Raw genomic sequence first — 17,374 nt, 5'->3', positions numbered from 1 at the left:
GCTTGACCAACTATGGCAATGAATAAGCTCCTGTCCATAGTTCTGTGCAGAGGCAAAGCTAGGGGGCTGCTTGGCTGCCTTATGAGACCCAGAGCTTCAGCCCAGGGCTCCTAATAGTGTCAGTTCCATTGTATGGGTTGTGTTGGTGGTGGTGTTTCAGAATTAAATTTGGGACCTGGCACTTGAGCAATATCAGTTCTGTCTCTCTGGTAAAGCTAGCAAGAGCGTCCAGGACACGAGGTTCTAGGATGGTCAGTTTAGAGATTTGCCACAAGGGACTCTTCTGGGCAATTATAGGAGATTTTATCTGAAAAGTCTTAGATGGGAAAAATTGGGGTCTCACTTTATAGTAATAATGATAATGATTTATTGAGTTCTTATCTGTCACAAGCATGACAGTAAGTCTCATGTCTGCATTATCTCAATTAATCCTAACAGTAACCTTCCCAGGTAGGTTTTATTACCTATATTTAACAGCTGAAGCTTAGAGTGTTAAGTGCTCTTGCTCAAGATCACACTGATGTTCTGATTCCAAAGCCTGTTCTCTGGTCCCAAGCAGGGTGAATTTCAGTAATTAGATTTCTCCAGGATAAACTGATGTCCTTTTCTTAAGTATCAGTAGAATCACGAGGCCCAAGCAATAAAGCTTAGCTAAGGAGTAAGAATTTGTATTTCTAAATAAGCAAAGCTGAATCCAGGGGCACTTGTTCCAGAGAATTGTCAGCCTTAGGCCCACAGCTCAAATTTGTTGCTTTGCCAAAACTTAGTGAAAATCAAGTATAACTGTCTACAAGGGGCTGGTTTCCAGATAGGCTTGACTTTCATGCCAGCTGATTCTCTTAAAAAGAAACAAAGGGGAAAAAAGTAAAAACAGCCCAGCTGGTTGATCTGTTCTCATTTAAAATTCTAAGAGTTCCAGTTTCCGTACTAAAATAGTGGTGAGAGTTGGCTGTGGCTGCCCTACTTTCCAGGATGAGTTGCAGAAACTGTCAGGGCCCTCCTGGCCTCTCAGGGTTACACTGCACCCCTGCCCCGTCTGCTATCCTGTTGGGGTGAGGCCTCACGGACTGGCCAGGGAGTCTTTGTGGCCAATTAAAAAGTCAAGAAAACCTAGTGTCAAGGGCCCCATGGACTGGCTCCCAGTGAGGGTATCACTGATACTACCACAGGTATGTTCCTGGGGAGTAAAGGCCCAAGGATAAGGAGCAGGAGTTACTTAACAGGGGCTTCATGACCACAACAGCCTACGAAAGACACTCGGGGCCAGGCACGATGGCTAACACCTGTAATCCCAGCACTTTGGGAGGCCAAGGTGGGCAGATCACGAGGTCAGGAGATCGAGACCATCCTGGCCAACATGGTGAAACCCTGCCTCTACTAAAAAACACAAAAAATTAGCTGGCCGTGGTGGCGCGTGCCTATACTCCCAGCTACTCGGGAGGCTGAGGCAGGAGAATCCCTTGAACCAGGGAGTTGGAGGCTGCAGTGAGCCGAGATCGTGCCACTGCACTCCAGCCTGGGCGACAGAGCGAGACTCCGTCTCAAAAAAAAAAAAAAAAAGAAAGAAAGACACTCGGTAGAGGGTTTGTGTAGCTGTGGTGGTGTGTGAACGTGTCCCTGAGATGCTTGTCATGCTAAATTAGGTTTGATTTGTTTCTAGGGGAGCCAGTGTGTCTTGTCTCAGGAGCTCCCTCAAACACTGGATGAATTTTGTAGCCCTCACGGCATCAAATCAGGTCCAGGTCTGACAGCAAAGTTGAAGATTTTACTGTGCAGAGAAAATGGCTCAAGGAGTTACCAGTGACATTCCTTCTTGCTGCTGAGGGAGGAAGTGGGTATAAAGAAGTGTCAGGTGTGTTCATTAGAAAGGCTTTTTATCCAGCAGGCAGCATGTGGCATAGGCAAGGCTGTGTGTGTGTGTGTGCGCGTGTGTATGTGTGTCTGTCTTCTAGTCCTGGTCTTTTTGGTGGTGTTAGGACTTCATAAAGACCAGGCTTGCTGATGTTTTCTGAGCTCTGGATGGTACAGACAGTGGAGACAAGCTTAGGATAGTTCCTTTTAGAAATGATTTTCAGTATCTGCAGAAAAAAGCTCCAAAAAAAAAAAAAAAATTGAGTCACTTCCATCTCTCCTGGGGGGAAGAGATGGAACCATTATGTTTATCTTTTTAAATATTTTAAATTTAGTTTTCAATTATGAAAGTAGTGCCTGTTTCAAATGGCACAGAAATGTATACAGTAAAGATGAAAGTTCTCTCCACAGCTCCCTAATCCAACTCCCCAGCAGTAATCACTGTTATAGTTTACTGTGTTATTTTTCCACAACTGTTTTTATGCACATATAAAAAGGAAATTTTATATATTTATTCAATAAATATTTATTGAGCACCAACTGTGTGCCAGGTACCATTCTAGATATCAGGAATCCAGCAATAAAGAAACAAGCAAACATCTCAGCCCTCACAGAGTTTACAATTTTAGAGGAAGAAGGTAGACAACCAACCAATAAACGAGGAAAGATACTGCTATCATGTAGCAGAGGGCAACAGGGATATGGAGAGCAGGGCTGCAGGAAAGTGGAGTGGAAAGTACCAGGCCAAGGTGAGGGCTGAGGGATGAGGAGCATACTCCCCCAAAGTGTAGACTGTGGTCAGGGAAGGCCTCACTGCAAAGTGTCATTTGGGCAGAGACGCAAAGGACAGCAAGAAGCAAGACATGGAGATATCTGGGGGAAGAGAGTTTCAGGCAAAGAGAACAACAAACAGGAAAACCCTAAGGTACTGTAAGGAAGGCCAGAAGGATGAGAGCTGAGAGAGGCAGAGAGGGAGAGTAAGGGCAGAGCAGTAGCAGAGGGAACTCGAAACCAGGGAGGACCGTGATCCCCAATCTGATGAGAAAGGAAGCCAGTGGAGGGCTTTGAACAGAGGAGTAACTGACATGTTTTCAAAAGATAAGTTTGGCTACTGTGTTGAAAATAGACTGTAGGTTTACGTATGAATAAATATATATATTTTTAAAAATAGGCTGGGTGCAGTAGCTCACATCTGTAATCCCAGCACTTTGGGAGGCTGAGGTGGGAGGATCACTTCAGGCCAGGAGTTCAATACTAGTTTGGGCAACATAGTGAGACGCTGTTTCACTGTGTTGGTTGGTAGCACCTGTAGTCCCAGCTACTCGGAAGTCTAAGGCGGGAGGATCATCTGAGTCCAGGAGTTCGAGGCTGCAGTGGGCTATGATTGTGTCACTGCACTGCAGCCTGGGTGGCAGACCAAGAGCCTATCTTAACAAAATAAAAAACAAATATCAATACAATTTGAATAGTTCTATGTGTTGTTTTTATCTGTAGTTAGATCAAGAACATCTCTTTAACATGATAGTGGAGCGACCTTATTTCTTTTACAGCTTCCCAGGCTGTATTTGTTTGAAGACACCAGTATTGATTAGCCCTACCCCTATTGGTGAACATAGAAGTTATTGCTAATTTTTCTATTGCAAATAGTGCTCAGTGAGTATCATTCTTTGTACACATGGCCGATATTTCTGAAGGATAGACTTGTAAAAGTACAATGGCCAACTCAAAGAACTTGCATATTTAAAACTTTAATAGATACTGCCAGATTACTTTCCCAAAAGACCATACCTATGCATGTTGCTTCCAACATTGGAAGCATCCTACATCTTTGCTAACATGGATTATTTATCATTGATCCTTTTCATTTTTGCAAATCTGGTAAGCAAAAAAAAAAAAAAATAGTCATTTTAACTTGGTTTTCTTTATTAGTAAGACTAAGCATGCTGTCTTATGCCTGTGGTCATTTGGATTCCTTCTTCTGAGAACATCTATATTCTTTGCCTATTTTTGCATTGAACTGTTTGTCCTTTGTATAGCATTAAAAAATAAATTTTAAAGTCCCATTTTATACCAGAGAAAATAATCACTTCTGACCAATTGTATATTTTCTTTCTTATTGTTATTTTATATAGTAAAGTTTCATTAATTTGGCATTTGGGGACTTTGGGGACAGCCTGCTCTCCAAGTGACCTTTGTACCATCTGTGATCAATTTTAGCAAGATGGCAAAAAAAAATGATTATAGTCTCCAAGGAACAAATTTCTTAAGCTCTATAGTACTTCATAAAGTTCTTCATGTCTAGAGAAAATTAACTATATGACATGGATGTCTAGCTATTGTACTTTCATAATACCAGCTAAAAGATAAATTAAGAAATACACTGGATAATATATATGTGTGTGTATGCATGTGTGTGTATATATGTATGTATGTATTATATATACTGTATTTGGTTGTTTTTAAAACTTGCTGAGATTTTTAGAAGAAACAATCCAGACAGCTGGCAAACTGGGAAGTATTTTAGTGCCTGGGTTCTTGAGAGACAAGGAACATTTAATTCCTTTTGTAACAGCTTACTGCTGTTCCTCTGCAGCAACTGAGAAAAATTAATTCAACTAGTATTAATTGAGTACCATTCTGCCCACTCTGTGTGCTTGGGATGAAGCAATAAGAACATAATAATCAAAGGGCCTATTCTCATGAAGTTCACATTGTAACAGAGGAAAACAGAAATTAAAAAGTTCTTTCATAATACCAGCTAAAAGATAAATTAAGAAATACACTAGATAATATATATGTGCGTGTATGCATGTGTGTGTATATATGTATGTATGTATTATATATACTGTATTTGGTTGTTTTTAAAACTTGCTGAGATATTCCTTTCTTGTTTAAACTGAGGAAAATATAAAATCTGTATTAGCACTATAGACCAGTATTAGACCAATATGTAACACACAGACTGAATAGGAAATTCTTTTAATTAAAAAAGTTTTAAAGGCATAATTTAGTAAAGTGTTGACATGTATTGAACACCTACCACTGTGTTCAGCCCTGTGCTAAGTACTTTACCTATATCATCTCATTTAATCCTCATCCCAAGTCTATTTTAACTCATCCCTTTTTACACATAAAGAAACTGAGACACAGGATGACAAGCATTTTCTACAATGTCACGCAGCAAGTAAGTGTTGCAGAGCCAGGATTGAAATCCAGATCTGACTTGAGTCTATTCTTTTTTTTTTCTGAAGACAGTCTTGCTCTTGTCTCCTAGGCTGGAGTTCGGTGGCGTGATCTCAGCTCACTGCAACCTCTGCCTCCCAGGTTCAAGCGATTCTCCTGCCTCAGCCTCCTGAGTAGCTGAGATTACAGGTGCCTGGCACCACGCCTGGCTAATTTTTGTATTTTTAGTAGAAACGGATTTCACCATGTTGGCCAGGCTGGTCTCAAATGCCTGACCTCAAGTGATCCACCTGCCTCAGCCTACAAAAGTACTGGGATTACAGTTGTGAGCTACTGTACCCAGCCATGAGTCTATATTCTTCTCAATTGGGATGCCCTCACCTCTCCTGGATATAGCCTGTGCCCTGGGACCATCTTACTTATGCTGCACTCATATGCATAGCCCTCCATGTACCAACTCTGTGGGGAGTACTGAGGAGGCCTAGGTAAATAAGACATCATCCACTGGGTCACACTTAACCCTCCAGGGAAGGGGCAGAGATGCCTTCCCCAAAGAGAGAAAGCCCACGCTGAGTTTTGTTGTTTTTTTTTTTAATTTTGATCACTTATTTATTTATTTTTTGGATGGAGTTTCACTCTTTTTTTTTATTTATTTATTTATTTATTTTTTTTTAATTATACTTTAGGGTTTTAGGGTACATGTGCACAATGTGCAGGTTTGTTACATATGTATCCATGTGCCATGTTGATTTCCTGCACCCATTAACTCGTCATTTAGCATTAGGTATATCTCCTAATGCTGTCCCTCCCCCCTCCCGCGACCCCACAACAGTCCCCGGAGTGTGATGTTCCCCTTCCTGTGTCCATGAGTTCTCATTGTTCAATTCCCACCTATAAGTGAGAACATGCGGTGTTTGGTTTTTTGTCCTTGCGATAGTTTACTGAGAATGATGTTTTCCAGTTTCATCCATGTCCCTACAAAGGACACGAACTCATCATTTTTTATGGCTGCATAGTATTCCATGGTGTATATGTGCCACATTTTCTTAATCCAGTCTATTGTTGTTGGACATTTGGGTTGGTTCCAACTCTTTGCTATTGTGAATAGTGCCGCAATAAACATACGTGTGCATGTGTCTTTATAGCAGCATGATTTATAGTCCTTTGGGTATATACCCAGTAATGGGATGGCTGGGTCAAATGGTATTTCTAGTTCGAGATCCCTAGGAATCGCCACACTGACTTCCACAATGGTTGAACTAGTTTACAGTCCCACCAACAGTGTAAAAGTGTTCCTATTTCTCCACATCCTCTCCAGCACCTGTTGTTTCCTGATTTTTTAATGATGGCCATTCTAACTGGTGTGAGATGGTATCTCACTGTGGTTTTGATTTGCATTTCTCTGATGGCCAGTGATGATGAGCATTTCTTCATGTGTTTTTTGGCTGCATAAATGTCTTCTTTTGAGAAGTGTCTGTTCATGTCCTTCGCCCACTTTTTGATGGGGTTGTTTGTTTTTTTCTTGTAAATTTGTTTGAGTTCATTGTAGATTCTGGATATTAGCCCTTTGTCAGATGAGTAGGTTGCAAAAATTTTCTCCCATTCTGTAGGTTGCCTGTTCACTCTGATGGTAGTTTCTTTTGCTGTGCAGAAGCTCTTTAGTTTAATGAGATCCCATTTGTCAATTTTGCCTTTTGTTGCCATTGCTTTTGGTGTTTTAGACATGAAGTCCTTGCCCACCCTGTGTCCTGAATGGTATTGCCTAGGTTTTCTTGTAGGATTTTAATGGTTTTAGGTCTAACATATAAGTCTTTAATCCATCTTGAATTAATTTTTGTATAAGGTGTAAGGAAGGGATCCAGTTTCAGCTTTCTACATATGGCTAGCCAGTTTTCCCAGCACCATTTATTAAATAGGGAATCCTTTCCCCATTTCTTGTTTTTGTCAGGTTTGTCAAAGATCAGATAGTTGTAGATATGCGGCATCATTTCTGAGGGCTCTGTTCTGTTCCATTGATCTATGTCTCTGTTGTGGTACCAGTACCATGCTGTTTTGGTTACTGTAGGCTTGTAGTATAGTTTAAAGTCAGGTAGCGTGATGCCTCCAGCTTTGTTCTTTTGGCTTAGGATTGACTTGGCGATGCGGGCTCTTTTTTGGTTCCATATGAACTTTAAAGTAGTTTTTTCCAATTCTGTGAAGAAAGTCATTGGTAGCTTGATGGGGATGGCATTGAATCTATAAATTACCTTGGGCAGTATGGCCATTTTCACGATATTGATTCTTCCAACCCATGAGCATGGAATGTTCTTCCATTTGTTTGTATCCTCTTTTATTTCATTGAGCAGTGGTTTGTAGTTCTCCTTGAAGAGGTCCTTCACATCCCTTGTAAGTTGGATTCCTAGGTATTTTATTCTCTTTGAAGCAATTGTGAATGGGAGTTCACTCATGATTTGGCTCTCTGTTTGTCTGTGATTGGTGTACAAGAATGCTTGTGATTTTTGTACATTAATTTTGTATCCTGAGACTTTGCTGAAGTTGCTAATCAGCTTAAGGAGGTTTTGGGCTGAGACAATGGGGTTTTCTAGATATACAATCATGTCATCTGCAAACAGGGACAATTTGACTTCCTCTTTTCCTAATTGAATACCCTTTATTTCCTTCTCCTGCCTGATTGCTCTGGCCAGAACTTCCAGCACTATGTTGAATAGGAGCAGTGAGAGAGGGCATCCCTGTCTTGTGCCAGTTTTCAGAGGGAATGCTTCCAGTTTTTGCCCATTCAGTATGATATTGGCTGTGGGTTTGTCATAGATAGCTCTTATTATTTTGAGATACGTCCCATCAATACCTAATTTATTGAGAGTTTTTAGCATGAAGAGTTGTTGAATTTTGTCAAAGGCCTTTTCTGCATCTATTGAGATAATCATGTGGTTTTTGTCTTTGGTTCTGTTTATATGCTGGATTACATTTATTGATTTGCATATGTTGAACCAGCCTTGCATCCCAGGGATGAAGCCCACTTGATTATGGTGGATAAGCTTTTTGATGTGCTGCTGGATTCGGTTTGCCAGTATTTTATTGAGGATTTTTGCATCAATGTTCATCAAGGATATTGGTCTGAAATTCTCTTTTTTGGTTATGTCTCTGCCAGGCTTTGGTATCAGGACGATGCTGGCTTCGTAAAATGTGTTAGGGAGGATTCCCTCTTTTTCTATCGATTGGAATAGTTTCAGAAGGAATGGTACCAGTTCCTCCTTGTACCTCTGGTAGAATTCAGCTGTGAATCCATCAGGTCCTGGACTCTTTTTGGTTGGTAAGCTATTGATTGTTGCCACAATTTCAGAACCTGTTATTGGTCTATTCAGAGATTCAACTTCTTCCTGGTTTAGTCTTGGGAGGGTGTATTTGTCGAGGAATTTATCCATTTCTTCTAGATTTTCTAGTTTATTTGCATAGAGGTGTTTGTAGTATTCTCTGATGGTAGATTGTATTTCTGTGGGATCGGTGGTGATATCCCCTTTTTCGTTTTTTATTGCATCTATTTGATTCTTCTCTCTTTTCTTCTTTATTAGTCTTGCTAACGGTCCATCAATTTTGTTGATCTTTTCAAAAAACCAGCTCCGGGATTCATTAATTTTTTGAAGGGTTTTTTGTGTCTCTATTTCCTTCAGTTCTGCTCTGATTTTAGTTATTTCTAGCCTTCTGCTAGCTTTTGAATGTGTTTGCTCTTGCTTTTCTAGTTCTTTTAATTGTGATGTTAGGGTGTCAATTTTGGATCTTTCCTGCTTTCTCTTGTGGGCATTTAGTGCTATAAATTTCCCTCTACACACTGCTTTGAATGTGTCCCAGAGGTTCTGGTATGTTGTGTCTTTGTTCTCGTTGGTTTCAAAGAACATCTTTATTTCTGCCTTCATTTCATTATGTACCCAATAGTCATTCAGGAGCAGGTTGTTCAGTTTCCATGTAGTTGAGCGGTTTTGAGTGAGTTTCTTAATCCTGAGTTCTAGTTTGATTGCACTGTGGTCTGAAAGACAGTTTGTTCTAATTTCTGTTCTTTTCCATTTGCTGAGGAGAGCTTTACTTCCAACTATGTGGTCAATTTTGGAATAGGTGTGGTGTGGTGCTGAAAAAAATGTATATTCTGTTGACCTGGGGTGGAGAGTTCTGTAGATGTCTATTAGGTCCACTTTATGTAGAGCTGAGTTCAATTCCTGGATATCCTTGTTAACTTTCTGTCTCGTTGATCTGTCTAATGTTGACAGTGGGGTGTTAAAATCTCCCATTATTATTGTGTGGGAGTTTAAGTCCCTTTGTAGGTCACTGAGGACTTGCTTTATGAATCTGGGTGCTCCTGTGTTGGGTGCATATATATTTAGGATAGTTAGCTCTTCTTGTTGAATTGATCCCTTTACCATTATGTAATGGCCTTCTTTGTCTCTTTTGATCTTTGTTGGTTTAAAGTCTATTTTATCAGAGACTAGGATTGCAACCCTTGCCTTTTTTTGTTTTCCAGTTGCTTGATAGATCTTCCTCCATCCCTTTATTTTGAGTCTATGTGTGTCTCTGCACGTGAGATGGGTTTCCTGAATACAGCACACTGATGGGTCCTGACTCCTTATCCAGTTTGCCAGTCTGTGTCTTTTGATTGGAGCATTTAGCCCATTTACATTAAACGTTAATATTGTTATGTGTGAATCTGATCCTGTCATTATGATGTTAGTTGGTTATTTTGCTCGTTAGTTGCTATAGTTTCTTCCTAGCCTCGATGGTCTTTACAATTTGGCGTGTTTTTGCAGTGGCTGGTATCGGTTGTTCCTTTCCATGTTTAGTGCTTCCTTCAGGAGCTCTTTTAGGGCAGGCCTGGTGGTGACAAAATCACTCAGCATTTGCTTGTCTGTAAAGTATTTTATTTCTCCTTCACTTATGAAGCTTAGTTTGGCGGGATAGGAAATTCTGGGTTGAAAATTCTTTTCTTTAAGAATGTTGAATATCGGCCCCCACTCTCTTCTGGCTTGTAGAGTTTCTGCTGAGAGATCAGCTGTTAGTCTGATGGGCTTCCCTTTGTGGGTAACCCGACCTTTCTCTCTGGCTGCCCTTAACATTTTTTCCTTCATTTCAACTTTGGTGAATCTGACAATTATGTGTCTTGGAGTTGCCCTTCTCGAGGAGTATCTTTGTGGCGTTCTCTGTATTTCCTGAATCTGAATGCTGGCCTGCTTTGCTAGATTGGGGAAGTTCTCCTGGATAATATCTTGCAGAGTGTTTTCCAACTTGGTTCCATTCTCCCCATCATTTTCAGGTACACCAATGAGACGTAGGTTTGGTCTTTTCACATAGTCCCAAATTTCTTGGAGGCTTTGTTCATTTCTTTTTATTCTTTTTTCTCTAAACTTCCCTTCTCTCTTCATTTCATTCATTTCATCTTCCATCAGCGATACCCTTTCTTCCAGTTGATCGCATCTGCTACTGAGGCTTCTGCAATCTTCGCGTAGTTCTCGAAACTTGGCTTTCAGCTCCATCAGCTCCTTTAAGCCCTTCTCTCCATTGGTTATTCTAGTTATCCATTCTTCTAATTTTTTTTCAAAGTTTTTAACTTCTTTGCTATTGTTTTGAATTTCCTCCCGTAGCTCAGAGTAGTTTGATCGTCTGAAGCCTTCTTCTCTCAACTCGTCAAAGTCATCCTCCATCCAGCTTTGTTCCGTTGCTGGTGAGGAACTGCGTTCCTTTGGAGGAGGAGAGGTGCTCTGTTTTTTAGAGTTTCCAGTTTTTGTGTTCTGTTTTTTCCCCATCTTTGTGGTTTTATCTACTTTTTGTCTTTGATGATGGTGATGTACAGATGGGTTTTTGGTGTGGATGTCCTTTCTGTTTGTTAGTTTTCCTTCTACCAGACAGGACCCTCAGCTGCAGGTCTGTTGGAGTTTACTAGAGGTCCACTCCAGACCCTGTTTGGCTGGGTGTCAGCAGTGGTGGCTGCAGAACAGCGGATTTTCGTGAGACCACAAATTCAGCTGTCTGATAGTTCCTCTGAAAGTTTTGTCTCAGAGGAGTACCCGGCTGAATGAGGTGTCAGTCTGTCCCTACTGGGGTGGTGCCTCCCAGTTAGGCTGCTCAGGGGTGAGGGACCCACTTTAGGAGGCAGTCTGTCCATTCTCAGATCTCCAGCTGCGTGCTGGGAGAACCACTACTCTCTTCAAAGCTGTCAGTCAGACAGGGACATTTAAGTCTGTGGAGTTTCTTGCTGAGTTTTTGTTTGTCTGTGCCCTGCCCCCAGAGGTGGAGCCTACAGAGGCAGGCAGGCCTCCTTGAGCTGTGGTGGGCTCCACCCAGTTCGAGCTTCCTGGCTGCTTTGTTTACCTAAGCAAGCCTGGGCAATGGCGGGCGCCCCTCCCCCAGCCTCGCTGCCGCCTTGCAGCTTGATCTCAGACTGCTGTGCTAGCAATTAGCGAGACTCCGTGGGCATAGGACCCTCCGAGCCAGGTGCGGGACACAATCTCCTAGTGTGCCGTTTTCCAGGCCCGTTGGAAAAGCACAGTATTAGGATGGGACTGACCCAATATTCCAGGTGCCGTCTGTTTCCCCTTTCTTTGACTGGGAAAGGGAACTCCCTGACCCCTTGCGCTTCCCGAGTGAGTCAATGCCTCGCCCTGCTTCGGCTCGCGCACAGTGCGCTTCACCGACTGTCCTGTACCCACTGTTAGGCACTCCCTAGTGAGATGAAACCGGTACCTCAAGCAGAAATGCAGAAATCATCCGTCTTCTGTGTCGCTGGGGCTGGGAGCTGGAGACCGGAGCTGTTCCTATTCGGCCATCTTGGCTCCACCCTCCGGATCCACGCTGAGTTTTGAAGGATGCACAGATAATGGCTAAGTGGGGAGGAGTATTCAGCCCAAGGAACAGCCTTGGGAAATGAGGAAGAGCAAGGTGTGCACAGGCGATTATTGACATGTCAGTGTCACTAAACCTGTAGTGCCAAGTAGGATATGGTGGACAACTAGGCTAATGGGAGGGCACGGCCAACTCATGGAGACCTTGGATATGTTGCTAAGGAGCCTCAACTTTATCTCAAGGTGACATGCTGCCATTGGAGGATTTACTCGGGAAGTGTTCAGGTCATATGTGTATTCTAGAAAGATCTCTCTGACTGTACTGGAGGGAGCAGAATTAGAGGCAGAAAGACCAATCTGGGGGCTTTTGAATGTGTTGCTTATGAGATATTGAGAACATGCAGGTCCTAGATAGAGAAACAGCAATGGGTTAGAGAAATATTTAAGAGGAAAAATGAGCAGCATTTGGGGATGACATGGATTGGGGACTGAGAAGAGGAAAGAGGTGGGCTGAGCTCAGAGGATTCTGATGTGGCCTGTGATCCTGGCACTTGCTTCCCATACATCCCTAATCTCACCATGCCCTGTTTTATATGCAGGAGGCACTGAGAAAAAGCCAGGGGGTTGGTTGAATGATGAAATGAATGTGATCACTGGGGAAGAAATAATCAGAAGAGATTTATACGAGAAGCCTGAAAAAAACAGGCTCTTGAGAGAGCATGAGAAAGGATGAAAAAGATACATAAAAGGAGGCTAAAGCCTGAATATTGAGTCAGAGAAACGGAGAGGAGTGCAGGAAGGCAAGGCAAGGAGGTTTTTGAGCCAGGGAGTGAAGCAATCAGAAAAAGAGTTTAGAAAGGTGCATCTGATGGTAGAATGGAAAGAGTGAAGGTAGGGAGGGACAGAAAGTCAGGGGACTCTTGGAAGGTTACTGCAGCAATCCAAATAAGAGACGGTGAGGATCTAAGGGACATTCGTGCCATGGGGACGAAGAATAGGGGATAGAGAGAAGGGACACAGCTGTAAGATGCTGCTGCTGAGTGACAGGGCAGTGAGGAGAGAAGCCAGGGAGAGCTGTGATTTGGAGCCTTGGTGACTGGGAAAATAGACATGCTTCTGTAAGAGGAGTAAAGCCAGAGGCCAGGGAGAGAAGTGCTCCTTGGGCAACACGATTTCTAGGCAGAGGTGTCCATGGGTGTCTGGGAGTCTAGCAAAACAACTGCTTCTCTTCATGTCCAGCCTAACTTGCCTAATCCCAAGTCTGTCCACACAGGCTCAGACCTGCCTCCTAAAATGGATGGACAGCCCATGCCTCTAAGGCCCCCCTCTATCTTCCACTCAAGCTGGAGCCTGTCCTCTCTCAGCTTCTTAAGAATGTTGCCCCTGCTGTTGTCCCCATCGACCCCTCCCATCTCAGAATTCTTCTCCTCTGCTAGATCATTTCCAACATCACACAAACCCATCTCCTGTCTTAAAAACCAAACAAACCCTCCATTGACTTCACACATCTCTATAGCTACTGCCTCATTTCTGTGTCCCCCATTCTGTGTAGAATGAAACTCTTTGAAGGAGCCGTAGTCATACTGTCTTTGCCTCCTTACCTCCCATTTCTCTTCAGTTTGATTTTCATGCCTAACCTCTCCACAGAAACGTTTTCCAAGGTTTCTAACCACCTCTGTGATGCCGAATCCAGTTACCTTTCCTCACTCCTCATGAGGCATCCTCTCCGCTGATCACTCCCTCTCCTGGAAACACTTTCTTCCTATGGGTTTCAGACACAATACACTTCTGCTTCTCCACACCTCACTGGCTGCTCCCTTTTCATTTTCAATGCTGGTTCCAGTCCCTCCCCTACTTTCTGATTATCCTAGGGCTGAATCCTTCGTCCCCTCCTCTGTCTTCACACTCTCCTCGGTGACCTTACCCAGTGCCATAGCTTTAAATACCATCACATGCTGGCTATTCTGAAACTGCCCTCTCCAGCTCCTTTGTCCCAGAGAAGTTGAACATTTAAGAATGCACACACACACATTCTCTCTCCCTCTAAGTAAAATATATATGAATGTTTACTTATTTATAAACTATATACTTACAGTATTGGCTAGTACACTATGTTCATCACAAAAGACAGAACAAGATAAAGATTAAATAAACAAATTTAAAAATAACTGGCTAGCATCTTAAGGTAGAATCTTTACAATTGGGCGAGGTTCATTATTGATAGTGGTGGTCGCAAATCCATTTGTCATATAGTCTTTTTGATTATTGCTAGTGCTTTAGGTGAACTCTTGACAGACCGGATTAAATCGCAACTGTTTCTGTCTCATGATATAGTTTGACAAAGAGCTAATACACTAGTGCCCCCTTATAGGCAGTTTTGCTTTCTGTGGTGTCAGTTACCTGGGTCAACCATGGTCCAAGAATATCAAATGGAAAATTCCGGAAATAAACAATTTGTAAGTTTTAAATTGCCCACTCTTCAGAGTGGCGTGATGAAATCTCGTGTTGTCCTGCTCCATCCTGCCTGGGATATGAATCCTCCCTTTATCCCGCGTACCCATGGTGTATACCCTCCCCATCCTGCCTGGGATATGAATCCTCCCTTTATCCCGCGTACCCATGGTGTATACCCTCCCCATCCTGCCTGCGATATGAATCCTCCCTTTATCCCGCGTACCCATGGTGTATACCCTCCCCATCCTGCCTGGGATATGAATCCTCCCTTTATCCCGCATACCCATGGTGTATACCCTCCCCATCCTGCCTGGGATATGAATCCTCCCTTTATTCCGCGTACCCATGGTGTGTACCCTCCCCATCCTGCCTGCGATATGAATCCTCCCTTTATCCCGCGTACCCATGGTGTGTACCCTCCCCATCCTGCCTGGGATATGAATCCTCCCTTTATCCCGCATACCCATGGTGTATACCCTCCCCATCCTGCCTGGGATATGAATCCTCCCTTTATTCCGCGTACCCATGCTGTGTACCCTCCCCTGTGTTAGTCACATAGTAGTCATCTCAGTTATCAGATTGACAGATCACAAGAAGGGTGAGTATGGTACTATACGATACTTTGAGAGAGAGAGACCACATTCACATAACTTTTTATTATAGTATGTTGTGATAATTGTTTTATTTTATTATTGTTAATCTCTTGCTGTGCCTAATTTATAAATGAAACTTTATCATGAATAAGCACGCATAGGAAAACCCCTAGTGTATATAGGGTGTGGTACTCTCCAAGGATCCAGGCACCCACTGGAGGTCTTGGATGGGAAACCTCCGCTCCACTGTGGACATGGGTGGCTGCTGTGCTAGGAGCAGAAGATGCCCCACGGGCCCTCTCCTGTGGTGTGGACGCGGGTGGCTGCTGTGCTAGGAGCAGAAGATGCGCCCACGGACACTCCTGTGGTGCGCATGGGCTCGCGTCACGTTTATGCCCTTCAGTCGGGTGTTCTTTCCAGGAATCCATCAAAGCTGCTTTCTATTTTGTGATGGTTAGTTTAGTTAAAAACATGATAATATAGGTCAGGACATCTCATTACCCAGGCATAGCTAAGCTGTAACTGTTCTCTATGTATTGAGAGGTGAGAGTCAGTCAGTGCCTTGCGCCCGAGTTGTGGGTGCCAGTGCTTCCCTTTTCTTGGTGACCCTGGCTCCTCACATGTGTTTTGTGCTTCACAGAGATGGAGACTGGCTGGGAGGTTGCTCTTACACCGTATTCTAAACCAGAGGAGCTTCGTTTGTTTCTTATTTTAGGTGAAAATTCGTAGGCATGGGTGCAGAAATGTGCTCCCACCCGGTGGATCATCTTGTCAACCCGAGGTGTAGTATTCCGCCTCAGAGACCACCAGTAGAACCCGTGCCTTCTTAGTATCCGCACTTGGATGGCCAACTGGCATCTCAAACTCAGTGTTTCCAAACAAAGCTTCTTATCCTCCCAAGCATCAAATCAAATCAAACCAGCATCCTCCCTCCCAAATCAAACCAGCATCTCTGTAAGGGGCACCTCGCCTCACCCAGTTGCCCAAGTCGAAAGCCTGAGTCATCTTGACCTCTCCTTTTTTGTGGTGTTCCTCATCCAGTCCGTGTGCAAATCCTGTCAGCTCTGCCTTCAGGTAATTTCCTTTATCTGACCAGTTTTCTCCTCCTCCGTTATTATTACTGTTCTGTTTCAAGCCACCATCATCTCTAGCTCAGTCTGTTGTATAAGGCTCTGAATTGTTCTCCTCAGCCTTGCCTGGCCTCCGTCTGTTCTCCACACAGCAGCCAGGATATCTCTTAAAAACACAGATCAGGTTGGGTACAGTGGCTCACTTTGGGATGCCGAGACAGAGGACCGCTTGAGCCCAGGAGACCCTATCTCTACAAAAAGTTAGAAAATTAGCTGGGCATGGTGGTGCAAGCCTGTAATTCCAGCTACTTAGGAGGCTGAGGTGGGAGGATCACTTGAGCCCAGGAGGTCGAGGCTGCAGTGAGCCATGATCACTCCAGCCTGGGTGACAGAGTGCAACCCTGTCTCCTAAACAAAAAAGAAATGAAAAGAAAAACATAAATCAGATTGTGTCACTCCCCCATTTCAAACCTCCAACATACTTTGAGTAAGGTCTAATTTCCTTACCACGGCCTTCAAGCACTCACACGATCTGGCCCTTGCTTGCTTTTTAAAGTTCATCTCTTATTGCCCTACCCCCTTATGCTGTGTTCCTACTACACTGCACTTCTTGCTGTTAGGCAGTCTCATTGCAAGGCTATTTCCTGTTTTTGTTGTTGTTGTTGTGTGTTTTTTTGTTTTTTGTTTGTTTGTTTTTTAGACAAGGTCTTGCTCTGTCACCCAGGCTGGAGTGCAGTGGTGTGATTTTGGCTCACTGCAACCTCCGCCTCCTGGGCTCAAGCTATCCTCCCACTGGCGTGCACTACCACGCTCAGCTAACTTTTTAAGGTGATTTTGGAAAGATGCGGTCTCACTATATTTCCCAAGCTTGTCTTGAACTCTGGGCTCAAGCAGTCCTCCTGCCTCAGCCTCCCAGTGTGCTGGGATTACAGGTGTGAGCCACAGCACCCAGCCTATTTCCCACATTTTATTCTGGTCTCTGTTCAGAAAGGCCTTTCTTGGCCACACTTCTAAAATAGCATACATACAAACTCCATCCCTACCCCCTCTTTGTCCTCTTACCCTGTTTTCCTTTTCTTCATCATACCACTACTTGCATTCTATTACATATTTATTTGCTTGCTCATTGAGACTTATTGTTCATTTATTTACTGCCCTGAGAACCCCATTAGAACAGGGTCATGTCTGTCTTCTCTGCTGTGTCTCCAGCTCCTAGAATGGTACTCAGCACATAATGAGTGCTCAATAAGTACTTATTGAATGAATGAGTAAATGAATCTTCACAGGGACAACAGATGAAATCCCAAGGATAGTAGATAACATTAAGAGAAAAGAGGGCAAAGGGCAAATCTTTGGAGAAATATTTAAATTGAGGGCAAAAGAGGCACTCTAAAGGAAGTGA

At 43.2% G+C, this 17,374-nt stretch overlaps 1 protein-coding gene across 2 annotated transcripts in view; it reads left to right on the top strand.

Annotated features, from left to right (window-relative positions):
* SCUBE2 (signal peptide, CUB domain and EGF like domain containing 2) overlaps positions 1 to 17,374 on the top strand; it is an 84,369-nt gene that overhangs the window by 45,040 nt on the left and 21,955 nt on the right. The gene's annotated exons all lie outside the window — the stretch shown is intronic.

This window comes from Nomascus leucogenys, chromosome 15 (genome assembly GCF_006542625.1).
Source record: "Nomascus leucogenys isolate Asia chromosome 15, Asia_NLE_v1, whole genome shotgun sequence".
Classification (NCBI taxonomy): Eukaryota; Metazoa; Chordata; class Mammalia; order Primates; family Hylobatidae; genus Nomascus; species Nomascus leucogenys.
Note: the sequence above shows the minus strand (reverse complement) of the source record. Positions and strands in the feature narration are given on the sequence as shown.